We start from the raw sequence: 12,338 nt of genomic DNA, 5'->3' as shown, positions 1-12,338 counted from the left end.
GACTAACCGTGTCCTGCGGTGCTGTGTGGTAACCTCATGCCTGATACAAGCATGCATCATTACAGCTTTTAAAACCTTTACAGAGATTAGAAGGCTGAAAAAAAACCCACCATGGGGGGTGTTAAAAACAGCTTTCTGAAATTGTTCTAATGCACAAATAATGCTTTGCTTTCTTTGACAGCTGTTCAATAACTGAATACAGCTGGAGGCAGAGTTGGCCGCCAAGGGACTTCCGTTTGATTCTCTACCAGGCTGTCTTTTCCAGAACACTCTCCGACACTCACGCCAGTCTCATTTATCTTAAACTCATCTTAGAAGATGGTTTCACTTTAATTCGTTTCCACCCCACTCCATCCATGTTAGATGCAGCCTGTGGAGCTAATAGCAATAGCTTAACACTTCACCTATCTGACTCTAGGTAGAGATGCTGCCAACTGTGGTCATGTTGCTTTCATCAAGACATGACATGACATTACAGGCACTCAAACACATCGATCCCCAGTTGGTACTATTGGTCATTCTTCCCTAAACCGTTTGATAGTAACTAAAATGGCTGCACACAGCAAGAAAGACGGTTACCACATAACATCTCTGAGTGGTAAATCTATGTCAGTGTCTGTCGTCAGAGAGGCTGGCCCCAAGATACTTACCTCTATCAGTCAGATGTCAGTGACTGGGGGATAAAAGCAAAATATCAATGTCTCCATGTGCAGGTGAAAATTATATCCTTTTTAAGACCATAAGATTATTATCAGATGACAAGAATGTTCTGTTGGGAAACAGATCTATCCAAGAAGCCAGTTCCTTATAAGAAATACACTTATATGCCAAGCCATACTGAATCAAGAAAAGGACAGCTAATTACAGAATTCAAAAGCATTTGAATGGTGTTGGGCTAAAATAGCCCAGTGAGTGTATATATGTTCTGAATCAGAATAGTCCATTCAGAGGGGTCATAACCTTCATGTTACGATTATACTTCAATTAAGTGGGAAGAGATAGTTGGAAGAAAAGACCATTATGTTAGGATTCCAGTGTCATGTAGAACATAATCTACTTCCAACAATTAAAAAAAGTAAGCAAGCAAGCCCACACAGCACAGTTTAAAAGAGCACTCCCCCTTTCTGTGCTACCAAGAATACATCATTGGAAAAGTCCACATGGGATACAGGGCACTTCAAAATGGAGCATCAGAAATGGAAAGGATGGCAGCCAGCCAATTTCTGAAGAGTGTGATCATGTGATTTTTGTTGTTGTTACACTTCCCAACCTTCACAGCAAGCCTCACGAATGGCCCTGAGACAGATGTGAGTTGTACGTTCACTCCAAATGTGGAATAGAGGTGAACGCACACCACACTTGACCATGAACAGCAAGGGATAGAATACAGAGCCATCTTCCTGTGTCCTGCCCAGCTACATACAAATTAACTTCTGCCGAACCCAAGTAAGGTCTCCTCTGTTCATACCCTTAGAGTCGACTTGACTTCTGCAGAGGTTCATCTTCCTGTCCTAAGCAGTCTAATTTCTTCTTTGGGGGGGACGTTGATCATTTATTTTGATAACACAAAATAACGTGAAAACCCAAAACATGAAGCACATTCTTTAGGTGACTGATCTTTAGGTGACGATCATCTTTAATAAATACTAGAACATTTCTGACGACGTCGATTCCAGCCACCCTCTGCGCTCCTACAACTGTGGGCTGTGTTGTGTATCCAGCTGGCTTTCAGTGGTGACTTTACTTACACACATTCACCTAAGGCATGTCTAGAGGTTTCCTACTGCTGCCATAAAATTCATTTAACCAGAAGTGATTATTAAAAGCCTTAGATGCGAGGGTAAGGGAGGCAAAGGCAAGAGTCCACTGAAAACAAGAACAACAAAAAGAACCTACCAGGTCAGCCCATTACATCCTTGCTATCAGGATGGGAGCTGCAAAAGAAACATCTGTTAACAATTTCTTGCATCTAACACATATATCTCATATCTGCAGCATTGGAACAAAGTGGAAAAAAGCAATCTAGCTGACAAGGCATGAGGGAAACTAAAGGAACTTCATGAACACAGCAAATGGTTCCAAGACAAACAAACTGGCTAAAGGACTTGGGTGACGGCTGGCCATACACGCATGAGGAATTGAGTTAGAGTCCCAAAGTCCACTTAAGAGTGCTGGCCCTGGTGGCATGTGCTTGCAATACTGGGGAGGCAGGGACAGGCAGAATCCAGAACCTGATGGTCTGTCAGCCCACGACTATTCTGTGGCCTCCAGGCCAGTGAAAGAGTCTGTCTCAAAAGCTCTGGCTTCTCCACATGCCCATGAGCATGAACACACCCAAACACTCCCACACAGTCACACACCCAAACACTCCCACACAGACATACACACACACACACACACACACAGACACCCTTGATAGCCTATGTTTGATTATTGTTAATATAAAAATATACATACACACACAGACACACAAACACATACAGACACAGATTCACACACAGAGAGACACACACACACACACACAGACAGACACCCTTGATAGCCTCTGTTTGATTATTGTTACTCATATTGTTACACATATACATACACACAGAGACACACAAACACATACACACACAGACTCACACACAGACACACACACACACTCATACACACACACACACACACACACACACACACACACACACACACAGAGGATTTGATGATCCTGTTTACACCCTCCCCTTTTTAGCTAGTGGGGTTCTATTCTGTATACAGAAAGCACTGTCCACATTTTCCAGTTGATCTTTCCAAAGAGCACAGAGAAGTCTAAAAGGTAGGGCACTGTAGTGTGATGTAGGTGCCTTCTAGTCTTCTATGACTGCCCTGCTTCAGATCTTACTGTGCAGTGAAATGCCCACACTATGCCTGATCTTTATAGTCTTTTCAAAAATCCAGTTGATTCTCAAGGAAATGTAGTGTACTTGTTGCACGTGCAAGGTTTATGAAATGTTTAATTAAAACTAATTGCCAACAAGTTCAACTGGTGACAGCAATTTATGAACAAAGCTAATTCTCCAAGCACATACCTCAACTCGTAAGGGCAGTGTGACATGTGGATTTGGTATGTGTTGGGTGGGGGTGGGGGGTGTTCTGCTTGCTGTGTACTCTGTTGCCATGGGTACCAACCCCAGTCCCATGTGGGAACTGGTGGATCGAGAAAGCTGGGAGTGCTTATCACTCTCAAACTGCCAAGGAGTTAGCCAAGATGATGTAAAAAAAAAAAAAAGTGCCAATGATCTCTAAGAGGTTTTTGCTAGGATTTCTGTTGTCAAATTTCCTACAGTTCTTGGTTTATTATTAGGATGATGAACAAGGACTTGAAGGGGGCAGTGCTGATGCTAAGGTCTGTTCCCCTGTTAGTTCTTGATTTGTCAGTAAAGAAAGCCAGGGGCCAGTTGCTAGGCGGAAGGTACAGTGGGACTTCTGGATCCCAGGAGGAAAAAGCAGACACAAGGAAGGAGAGAGGAGTTTCTGCCGTGCTTTCGAGGGAGAAGAACACAGCAACCATATGAGACCTTGGGGTGGGGGAGAACTGGGGTCTGTGGCCACCACTACATGTGGGTGGCCAAGGATGTATGACAGAGGCCAGGTAGGGCAGGTGGAGAGATGGAGATAATAAATTGTTAAGGGCAGGCTTTTCCAGGTTGGAGATACCAGCCCCCAGCAATTGGGCCAAGAAGGCAAATTGTAAAGGAACAAACTGTGTGTATGTCATTTGTCTGAGGATTCAAGGGATTCTGAGTGGAGGCTAGTAGCTTGGTTACTCGTCCCAGAGCAAAAGGCAGTAGCTTAAACCTCACACAACAAGGACTAAAGATATTTGTACTAAATTCTGAGATCTGAACACCTGCCAGCTCCTTCTCCTCCATGATCAACGAGAAGATGTCCCACCTTCTCACCTTTATCTCTATTTTTTTATTGCATGGCTCCTCCCAAAAGTCATGGTGTAGGCAAGTGGGATCAAAAATAAATTTATTCAAGGATCATGATTTTGACAGCACAGTAAAATGACCCCATCTGGAATAGAGCTGGGTTTTTCGCTGTATCAGCCATTCTGGGAAGGGGAAGGCATTTAGTAAGAGCACTCAGCTCATAGACAATGTTGCTGGAACTGTCCACGTGCAGTCTCTTGAATGCAGCAGAAAGGGCTACTTTAGATACCCCCACAACATGGAGTTTTCACTTAATAAGAAGCTCAACTCAAAACTAGTTTATACAATAAAAGTAGTATCTGTTTATGAGACTCAAAAGCCAAAGGTTCTGTGCTGGAATGGATTAGAATGCTTGCTTTGGCCATAGACCCTCCTCCAGCCAGCTTGGCAACCTACTGTGCTCTGAACCATCAGCTCTCACTCCCTCCACTTCACTGCCCTGAAAGAAACCCCCACATCCCCATCTTCCATGTCCCTTGTCCCCCAACCCCGAGTGTGATTCTGCCTGGGCCTCAGCTTCTCTCTCTGAGCCTTTCCTTTCTGCTCTGTGGCCCCAATGCCAGCACCCTTCAAGGCTTGCCTCCTCTCCAGGTCATTCTGCAAATCCCAGCACTGTAAACCTTTAGCCTAAGTTGGGGCGTTTCACACGGCTGGGACTCAAAGTCACATGGAGCTTGTTCTATGCGGGGCATACAGTAGATTTCAGCTCTGACCGTGGAGTGTGGATCATTTCTTTTTTCCCCAAAGCTGAGGACTGAACCCAGCCAGGGCCTGGCACTTGCTAGGCAAGTGCTCTACCTCTGAGCTAAATCCCCAACCCCATAAATGTGTAGCCCAGGCTGGCCTTCCTCAAGGAATTCTACCTGCATGTGCCACCACAACCAGTGGGGCGCTTCATAAACGTGAGTGTGATCCTTGTTCAGGGGCCATGCTAATCTCTGAATCATTCCAATGTTAGTGTATGTGCTGCCACGTAAGCACTCCATGTCTTTGTTTAATCTCTACACTGTGCTCTTGTCTTCCTCATGATGAAGCCTGGTTTCCATGCCCAGTCAGGCCAGGAAGTGAGACAGCAGCGAATGAAGCTGACTGCTCTGCTTCATTGGTCTATCCTGGGCAAAGATGTCTGTGCAGGGAAAAGAAATGGATCTGAGGGTCGCACCATTCTTTTTTCATATTCAGTTTCTATTATTTACTCCATTTGTGTTTGTGTGTATGTTTATGTGTGTGCATGTGCGAATGTGTGAGCAAACATGCCATGCCATGTGTGTGGGGTCAGAGGACAATCCTGATTGCCAGTCTTTACCTCTGACCCTGTTTTGAGACAGTCTCATTGCTACTGTGTAGGCCAGGCTAGCTGGCCTGTGAACTTCTGGGAAGCCTCATGACTCTGCCTCACATTTCTCCATATGAGGGCTGGGATTGCAGATGTGTGCAACCATACCTGGTTTTATATGGGTTCTGAACTCATGTCCTGTATTGTAAGTGTTACATCCACTGAGACATCACCTCCCTACATTACAATTTCGTTCCCCTCTCCCTCCCCCCTCTCAATTAGAGACCATATCTTATTGTATAACACAGGTTTTTAACTCACTACATCCCTGGCTGGCTTTGAACTCCCGACCCTTCTAACTGTCTCCTGAGCATAGGGACTACAGGCATGCATTGTGATACCCAGCCCCCATGCTCATTTTAAGATAACGATCAATTTGGATTCTGCTCTTAAATCACATTTCTGGCTTTAGCCTAACACAGATGAAATGCATCTATGCCCGGTCCACTGTAAACACTCTGCAGATGCACAGGATTAAGAAATCAGTGATGAACTGGGCAGCAAAAGAAATTTTCCATTTTCCATTACAGCTAATGACCCTCTAATTTATCTGTTGAGAAAGTTTAAATTCTTCTATTTATGGTCTATTAATAACTTGCAAGTGTCACCTGAGGACAGACTTCCGTCCCCCCTGTCTTTTCCAAAAGCCACTCCCCCCACCTTTTTTTTAAACTGTAGCTAATTTGCTGAAGCAGGATCAGTAGGTAGTTAAAAACAAGCCTCAAATGGCTGCCTCTTGGGAACCAAGGCACACAGTGTACATTCACCACTAAGGTTTCACTGTTTACAACTGAATATCAATAATCATCTATCCTTTTCTCCTCTGAAGTATTGATTAAAAAATTTACAATTCCAGGCTAGGGCTCTGTTGGTAAAAATGTTATGCAGGTATGAGGACCTGGGTTCAGATCCCCAGCACTCCATAAGAAGCCAGGCATGATGACAGAGGCCTGTATTCCTAATGCTGGGGAGACAAAGACAGGAGGATCCCTGCACCTCACTGCCCAGACGTTCGAGCCAAACCAGGAGCATCAGGCTGACTGGGTCGCAAATAACAGGGTAGAGTGTGAGTGAGGAAGATACTTGATAGCAACTTGTCTTCAACATCCACAGACACACTCACTGTACATATATGTGCACACACACCAAACATGTACACACACACATTATACAACAAGTTTTAACTTTTAAATCAAACTTCCTATTGAAAATGCCAAGGTCACCGGAAAGTCACATGGCAAAGAGAGCCACACTATGAACCTGTATGTAGCGTCAAACCCATTCCTGCCCATTTGTAGCTGTGGTACTATAGACAAGCTGCCTGATTCCACAGGGACCAAGGCAAATACGCTGTCTGCTAAAACCAGAAGCTGGCCTGTGCTAAGGGCTCACCAGATGCTAGTGACCGTTACTCCCAGGAGACTACGATTCGTGACCTTGTTGTTCACTTTATCCTAACAAGGAAACTAGTTCACAACAGCTTAGGCAGAGATAACTATGCCGCCGTTGGTTAAGCCCACCTGGTATGTCGACAGTCTTCATGAAAAATGTTTTTAGTAACAAATATTAAAAGCATGGATGTGTGTGTCTGTAATTCTAGCGGCATGAGGCTGAGGCGAGAGGATTGTGAGTTTGAAGCCTATTGAAGTAATGCATAGTTCCAGACAACCTTGACTACACAGCAGTGATCAGACCTCAAGAATAAATGGATCGGTAGGTAGGTAGCAGGTAGATCCTTGGTTTCCCGCAGGAACTAAGCAACTATGAACAAGAGTAGTCAGGTGCCTTTGAGTTTAATACCTGAGGCATATTAACACAGAAGGCCCATGTAATTGTCCCTTCACTTGAGAGAGAGTCACCCTAAGTGCACGTAAGCACAGTAGTCTTCATAAGTATTGTAGGCTTCTGGCCGCTCTCGCTGGGTTGATGGACGGCACTCCCTTTTCACCGGATTCCTTGACTTCCTCATCTTCTTTTGTCTCTACTTCCGATCTAGTTCCAGGAATTTGGCAAGCTTGATTGCAAAAAGCACCAGCCTTGGCAAACATCTTCCTTTGAAATTTTAATGTCTAGCAAATTTTAATGTCTACCTATCTTCCAGGGTACCAGGAGCCTTGGCCACCCTTCACTCCCACCTCTGACTATCAGGGTTGGGATCAGTAACCACACGTCCATTGCTAGGCTGCTTTTCACAGATACAGTAGCCTAGGAAACATTCAAAACACCTTATAAAGAGAGTTACATCAAGAACACGTGGCTCATCAGGTTCCAAACAAGAGCAGCGGCAAAGCTCCCACCTTGAGTCAGGGTTAGTACTGGGAGCCACTGTTACTGAGACATGAACATTCTAACAGAGGCATGGGGTAGGAGGAAGCCTTTAGTACAGTGACTCGTACAGGAAAAGGCGAAAGACCAAGGCCACAACAGGGGAGAAGAAGGAAAGAGCTCACCTTTTGAACAGGGCCACATTTGTAAGTTTAAAGTGGGTGTGTTCATCTGAATGAAATATGAATAATTTATCCTGACCAGTTAGTCACAATGGACAGATAGAAACAGCAGGAGAGCTTTAGTAATGACTATCTCTTATTTCTACTTTGGGTTAGACTTGGCTCCAGAGGTAACATCTAGTAAGAATAATGAACCAGGGGCTGAAGAGATGACTCAGCTGTTAAGAGCATTTGATGTTCTTTCAGAGGACCTGGATTCAATTCCCAGCACCCAGAGGACAGCTCACAACTATCTGTAACTCCAGTTTCAGGGGACCCAATATCCCCATATATATATAATGCATATAAAATACAAATAAAATAAAGAATAATGAACCAGTCAATAACCTTAAAGATAAATGGAGCATGTCTTTTAGAGGATGCAGAAAATAGGGTATCTATGGCCCCATGACCTACTGAAAACATGCTAGGATCACGTGGGAAGCCATTTTAGAACAGACAGAATGCCACTTGAGAGCAAGGGAGACACAGAGAAGGAAGGCAGGGCCCTTGGTGACACTACCAAGCTTCACTTGAAGCCAAGGTTATTACTTTGGCTCTTAGTCTCACAAGCGGACACTACCTTTATTATTCGGGCTAGTTTTTAGTTGAGTTTCTCATTAACTTAAAAGAAAACACTCTTATAGCATTCCATCATGAATTGGGGTGGGGCTCATAAGGAAGGATCCAAGCCACCACAGGGAGCTCTGAGCAGTTAATGGTTTCTAGAGGAGTCAGGGGAGTCGTAATCCTCAATGATAAGCCACTGGTAAGCCATCTTTGCTGAATTAGCCCCATGCTCATGAAGGCTGACCTCATTAAATACAACACCATAAAAAGACATGAACGTGAAAGAAGGGGTTGGTGGGAAGAGGCAGGGATGCAGAAAGAAACGTGAGGGGAGATATGATAAAAGTACTTCCTCTCTCTCTCTCTCTCTCTCTCTCTCTCTCTCTCTCTCTCTCTCTCTGTGTGAAATTGTGCAAGAACAAATGCATATAAAAATAATTTTTTAATCCTGCTGTAGGATACATTTAGGATAAGCACTTTCTATACTGCACTGCAGTGGACCAAAACATCATTTTTCTAGGAACTAAATTCGCTTGGTAAATATTTTTCACCCAGAATTGTTGCTGTAATAGCAAGCCTGGGTCTATTATAGATATAGATTCTTACTGTGATGACAAAAGCATATCTTTTCATATAGTATTCTCTTATTCCATTTGCCTACACCATGGCTTTGGGTGGGGATCCATTTGCATTTGCAAATGAAAATAAAGGGGAAAAAAGCAAAGACCTCCATGATAGTCAAGGGGTGAGGGGGAGGCACTTGGATCCCAGTGACTGGCCACTATTAGGAAGATCACCTGAGATTTACACAAGAAATGAGTCAAAATTTCTCAATATCATAGAGATAAATATCACACATGGTCTCTGATGAATTCACCATGCTATTGCCTGTTTATGCTCTAATCCCCTGCTGCATGTTTCCACATGTATTTTCTCATTGGAAGCTAACAATGTCCCTGCAGAGTGGGACAGATTACAAGACAATTGTAAAACAAGAAGGTGGGATGGGGTTACCTTTGTCCTAGCATGGGGGGATGTTTTTTGTTTTGTTTTGTTTCTACAACTTGATGCAAGCTAGTTATCTAAAAGGGAACCATAACTGAGAAAATTCCTCCCAAAGATTGGCCTGTAAGTAACCCTTTGGGGGAATTTTCCTGATGAATGATTGGGGTGGGAGGGCTCACCCTATTGTGGGTGTGGTCATCCCTGGGCAGGTGGTCCTGGAGTGTCTAAAACACATGCTGAGCAAGCCAGGGGGAGTGTGGTAGTTTCAGAGGTGGGGGAGGATGGCCCTTGAGGTGTGGTCTTAATGGAGTAGGTGTGGCTTGTTAAAGAAGTGTGTCACACTGGGTGGACTTTGAGGTTTCAGATGTTCAAGCCAGGCCCAGTGTCTCTCTTCCTGCTGCCCACTGATCCAGATGTAGATCTCTCAGTTCCTTCTCCAGCACCAGGTACAGCCATGCCTCCCACCATGACAATAGTGGACTAAACCTCTGAACTGTAAGCCAGCCCCAGTTAAATGTTTTCCTTTATAAGAGTTGTCATGGTCATGGTGTCTCTTCACAGCAATAGAAACCTAAGACAGGGAGCAAGCCTATAATCAGTGTCCTCTATGTCTGTGCTCCATTTCAATCCCTTCCTCCAGGTTCCTGCCCTGACTTCCCTTCATGGTGGGCTGTAACTTGTGACGTGAAATGACCCTTTTCTTCTCCAAGTCACTTTTGGTCATGGTGGTTATCACAGTACTAGAACCCCAGACTAAGTCTTGCAGATGTGACAAAACATCTTACAGAAACAGCATAAGAAACGTCTTATTTTGGCTTATGGCTTTCAAGGCTATCTGTCCATCAGAGAGGAAGGTCTGCAGCTGAGTTGGCTCCATCTGTAGTGGCAAGATCTTGGAGTGTAGCTTATCACACGGTAGATCAAGGACCAGAAAGCTAAAGCAGGGAGCGGAGGAGGACAAGGAGACTTCCCAGCATGTCTCGAATCCATACAAATAATACAGCCAGGTGTCACGGCTACATTATGATGGATGGCTTTGGCAAGTCTATGGTTTCTCTGTACAGATCCCTCTGTGGGGATTTTAACTGCAAGGGCCATCTGCTGCATCCACAATCTTTTTTTAGTGAGAAATAGGAAAGTCCAAACCCCAGACTTTTAAACATGGTTCTGCGATGACAGGGTAAAGTTTACTCTTTCCCAGCTGACGGATAACCCCTTACATTATTAACCTCACTCCTCTTTGTAACCTACAGGAATTGTTAACTAGAACAATCTAACACCACAGTTCATTTACAGAACTTTGAAGAGAGATTTAAAGCCAAGTCCTTGAAGTTGGTGTTCCTCACACTCGTCACAGGACAATGGTGGCTGCTGGAGTTGCTGAAGGGGGTGGACAGGGGTCACTTTCTTGATGATGACATCTCTCGAAATGTTCCCTAGGATAAGGTGAGCTGCGAAACCACAGAGCCCACAGTTCCTATCTGGGGTAAGGCCGTTTCTGCCATTCCCTGCCATCTCCACCACAGTGCTCTCTCACTCCTCTCCTGCCTCTCTGTGTCTGAGACACAGGGACCACAGCACCACACGTCCTACTGTCACTCTCTGCCCTCACTCCCATGAATGAAACTTAGGGTGTAGCCACCAAGCCCCAGTGATCCTCTTCTCTCCCCTCACACCTTACTCCGGCGGGGTTATAGACATGCACACAGCCATGCCTGGCTTTTATATGCATGCTGGGATTTGAACCAGGTCTTTATAGTTCCACAGCAAATGTTCTTACTCTTTGAGCCACCTCCTTATCCTCTCCTTGTTTTTTTTAATGAGTTGTTTTATTTTAACAGCTAGGTTCTTCCTAATGTAATAGGCTCCCAGACCTCAGCATGACTGACACCATGGAGGTAAACTTTAGGTCTTATAACCTAGTATGTGGCCACGAACAGCTGCAAAAAGAGAACAAAGAGCTAATCCATCCAAATCCATAGTTCTGCAATGGACTAACCTTGTCTTTTGGCTTCTGTAGTTCTGTTTCTGGCTAACTGCTTCTGCTAACTGGAATGTGTCAACCAAGGATGTGGGTTTTGTGACTGAAGCCTCGCCCTGAGAAAGGCTCAGGAATGGCATGGGATGGGAGTCCCAAGTACCTAGTATATATATATAGCTTGCTAGCAAGACAGCATTTGGTTTTGCTCTCTGGATACTTTCCTTCTTGTTGTGGTGAGGGTCTTTTTTGGGGGTATCAGGCATTGAGCCCTGAAACTCTCCCACAAAAAGCTATACTTTATTGCCAAGTTCTACCCCTAGCAAAGATAATAGTTCTCTATGTGTCAGGGAATGGCCAAATACACTTTATGCCTGCAAGGCCAAGTGAGTTCAGAACCCCGCTGTTCAAGGAGACACCACCTCCCACGCTGTGGCAGGAATTCTGTACAAATCTGACTCATGATAAGGGTAAAAATAGGCCAGGCCTCCTACGCTGTGAGGGGAAATCAATATGTATGCTCCAAGATGTTATCGCGCCTCAATAGTGTTCTCATTTATCATTTAGGAAAAGAATATAAAGTTGAACTAATAATAACATAATTATACCAAAAATGCCACTGTAAAAATCAATCTTGCTAGTAAGTTTGTGTAAAAACCCCTTTTTTCCACTAAAATTTTTTTTTACCACATTCATAAAGGACTTTCAATTTTATTTTCAGTTTAGGGAACCAGTGAGTTTGTTGGGTTTGCTTATCAAACTATCTGAGGGGTACCCTAGAGAGGCATAAGTGACCCCCAGACAACTACATTACTGAAGTCTTATACAGCCCATCAGGATGTTGTTCCCATGGAAACCGTATCATAGAGCCCTTTAACAGGATTCAATATTTTTTTAATTAAAAAATTTTATTTCAATTATGTGTGTGTGTGTGTTCCAGTGTGAGAGTGTGGCAGAAGAGATTGTTTGGATGGGGGGGGGGGGGGGGG

General features: G+C 44.2%; 1 protein-coding gene and 1 non-coding gene across 2 annotated transcripts in view; both read right to left on the bottom strand.

The window, feature by feature from the left end:
* Fam171a1 (family with sequence similarity 171 member A1) overlaps window positions 1-12,338 on the bottom strand; it is a 110,780-nt gene that overhangs the window by 74,029 nt on the left and 24,413 nt on the right. The gene's annotated exons all lie outside the window — the stretch shown is intronic.
* LOC115030426 lies at window positions 4,853-4,955 on the bottom strand. Its single transcript, XR_003836030.1, has one exon. It is a non-coding gene; the product is annotated as a U6 spliceosomal RNA (small nuclear RNA).

Source organism: Mus caroli, chromosome 2, assembly GCF_900094665.2.
Source record: "Mus caroli chromosome 2, CAROLI_EIJ_v1.1, whole genome shotgun sequence".
Lineage (NCBI taxonomy): Eukaryota > Metazoa > Chordata > Mammalia > Rodentia > Muridae > Mus > Mus caroli.
This window is presented reverse-complemented; position numbering and strand designations above follow the sequence as displayed.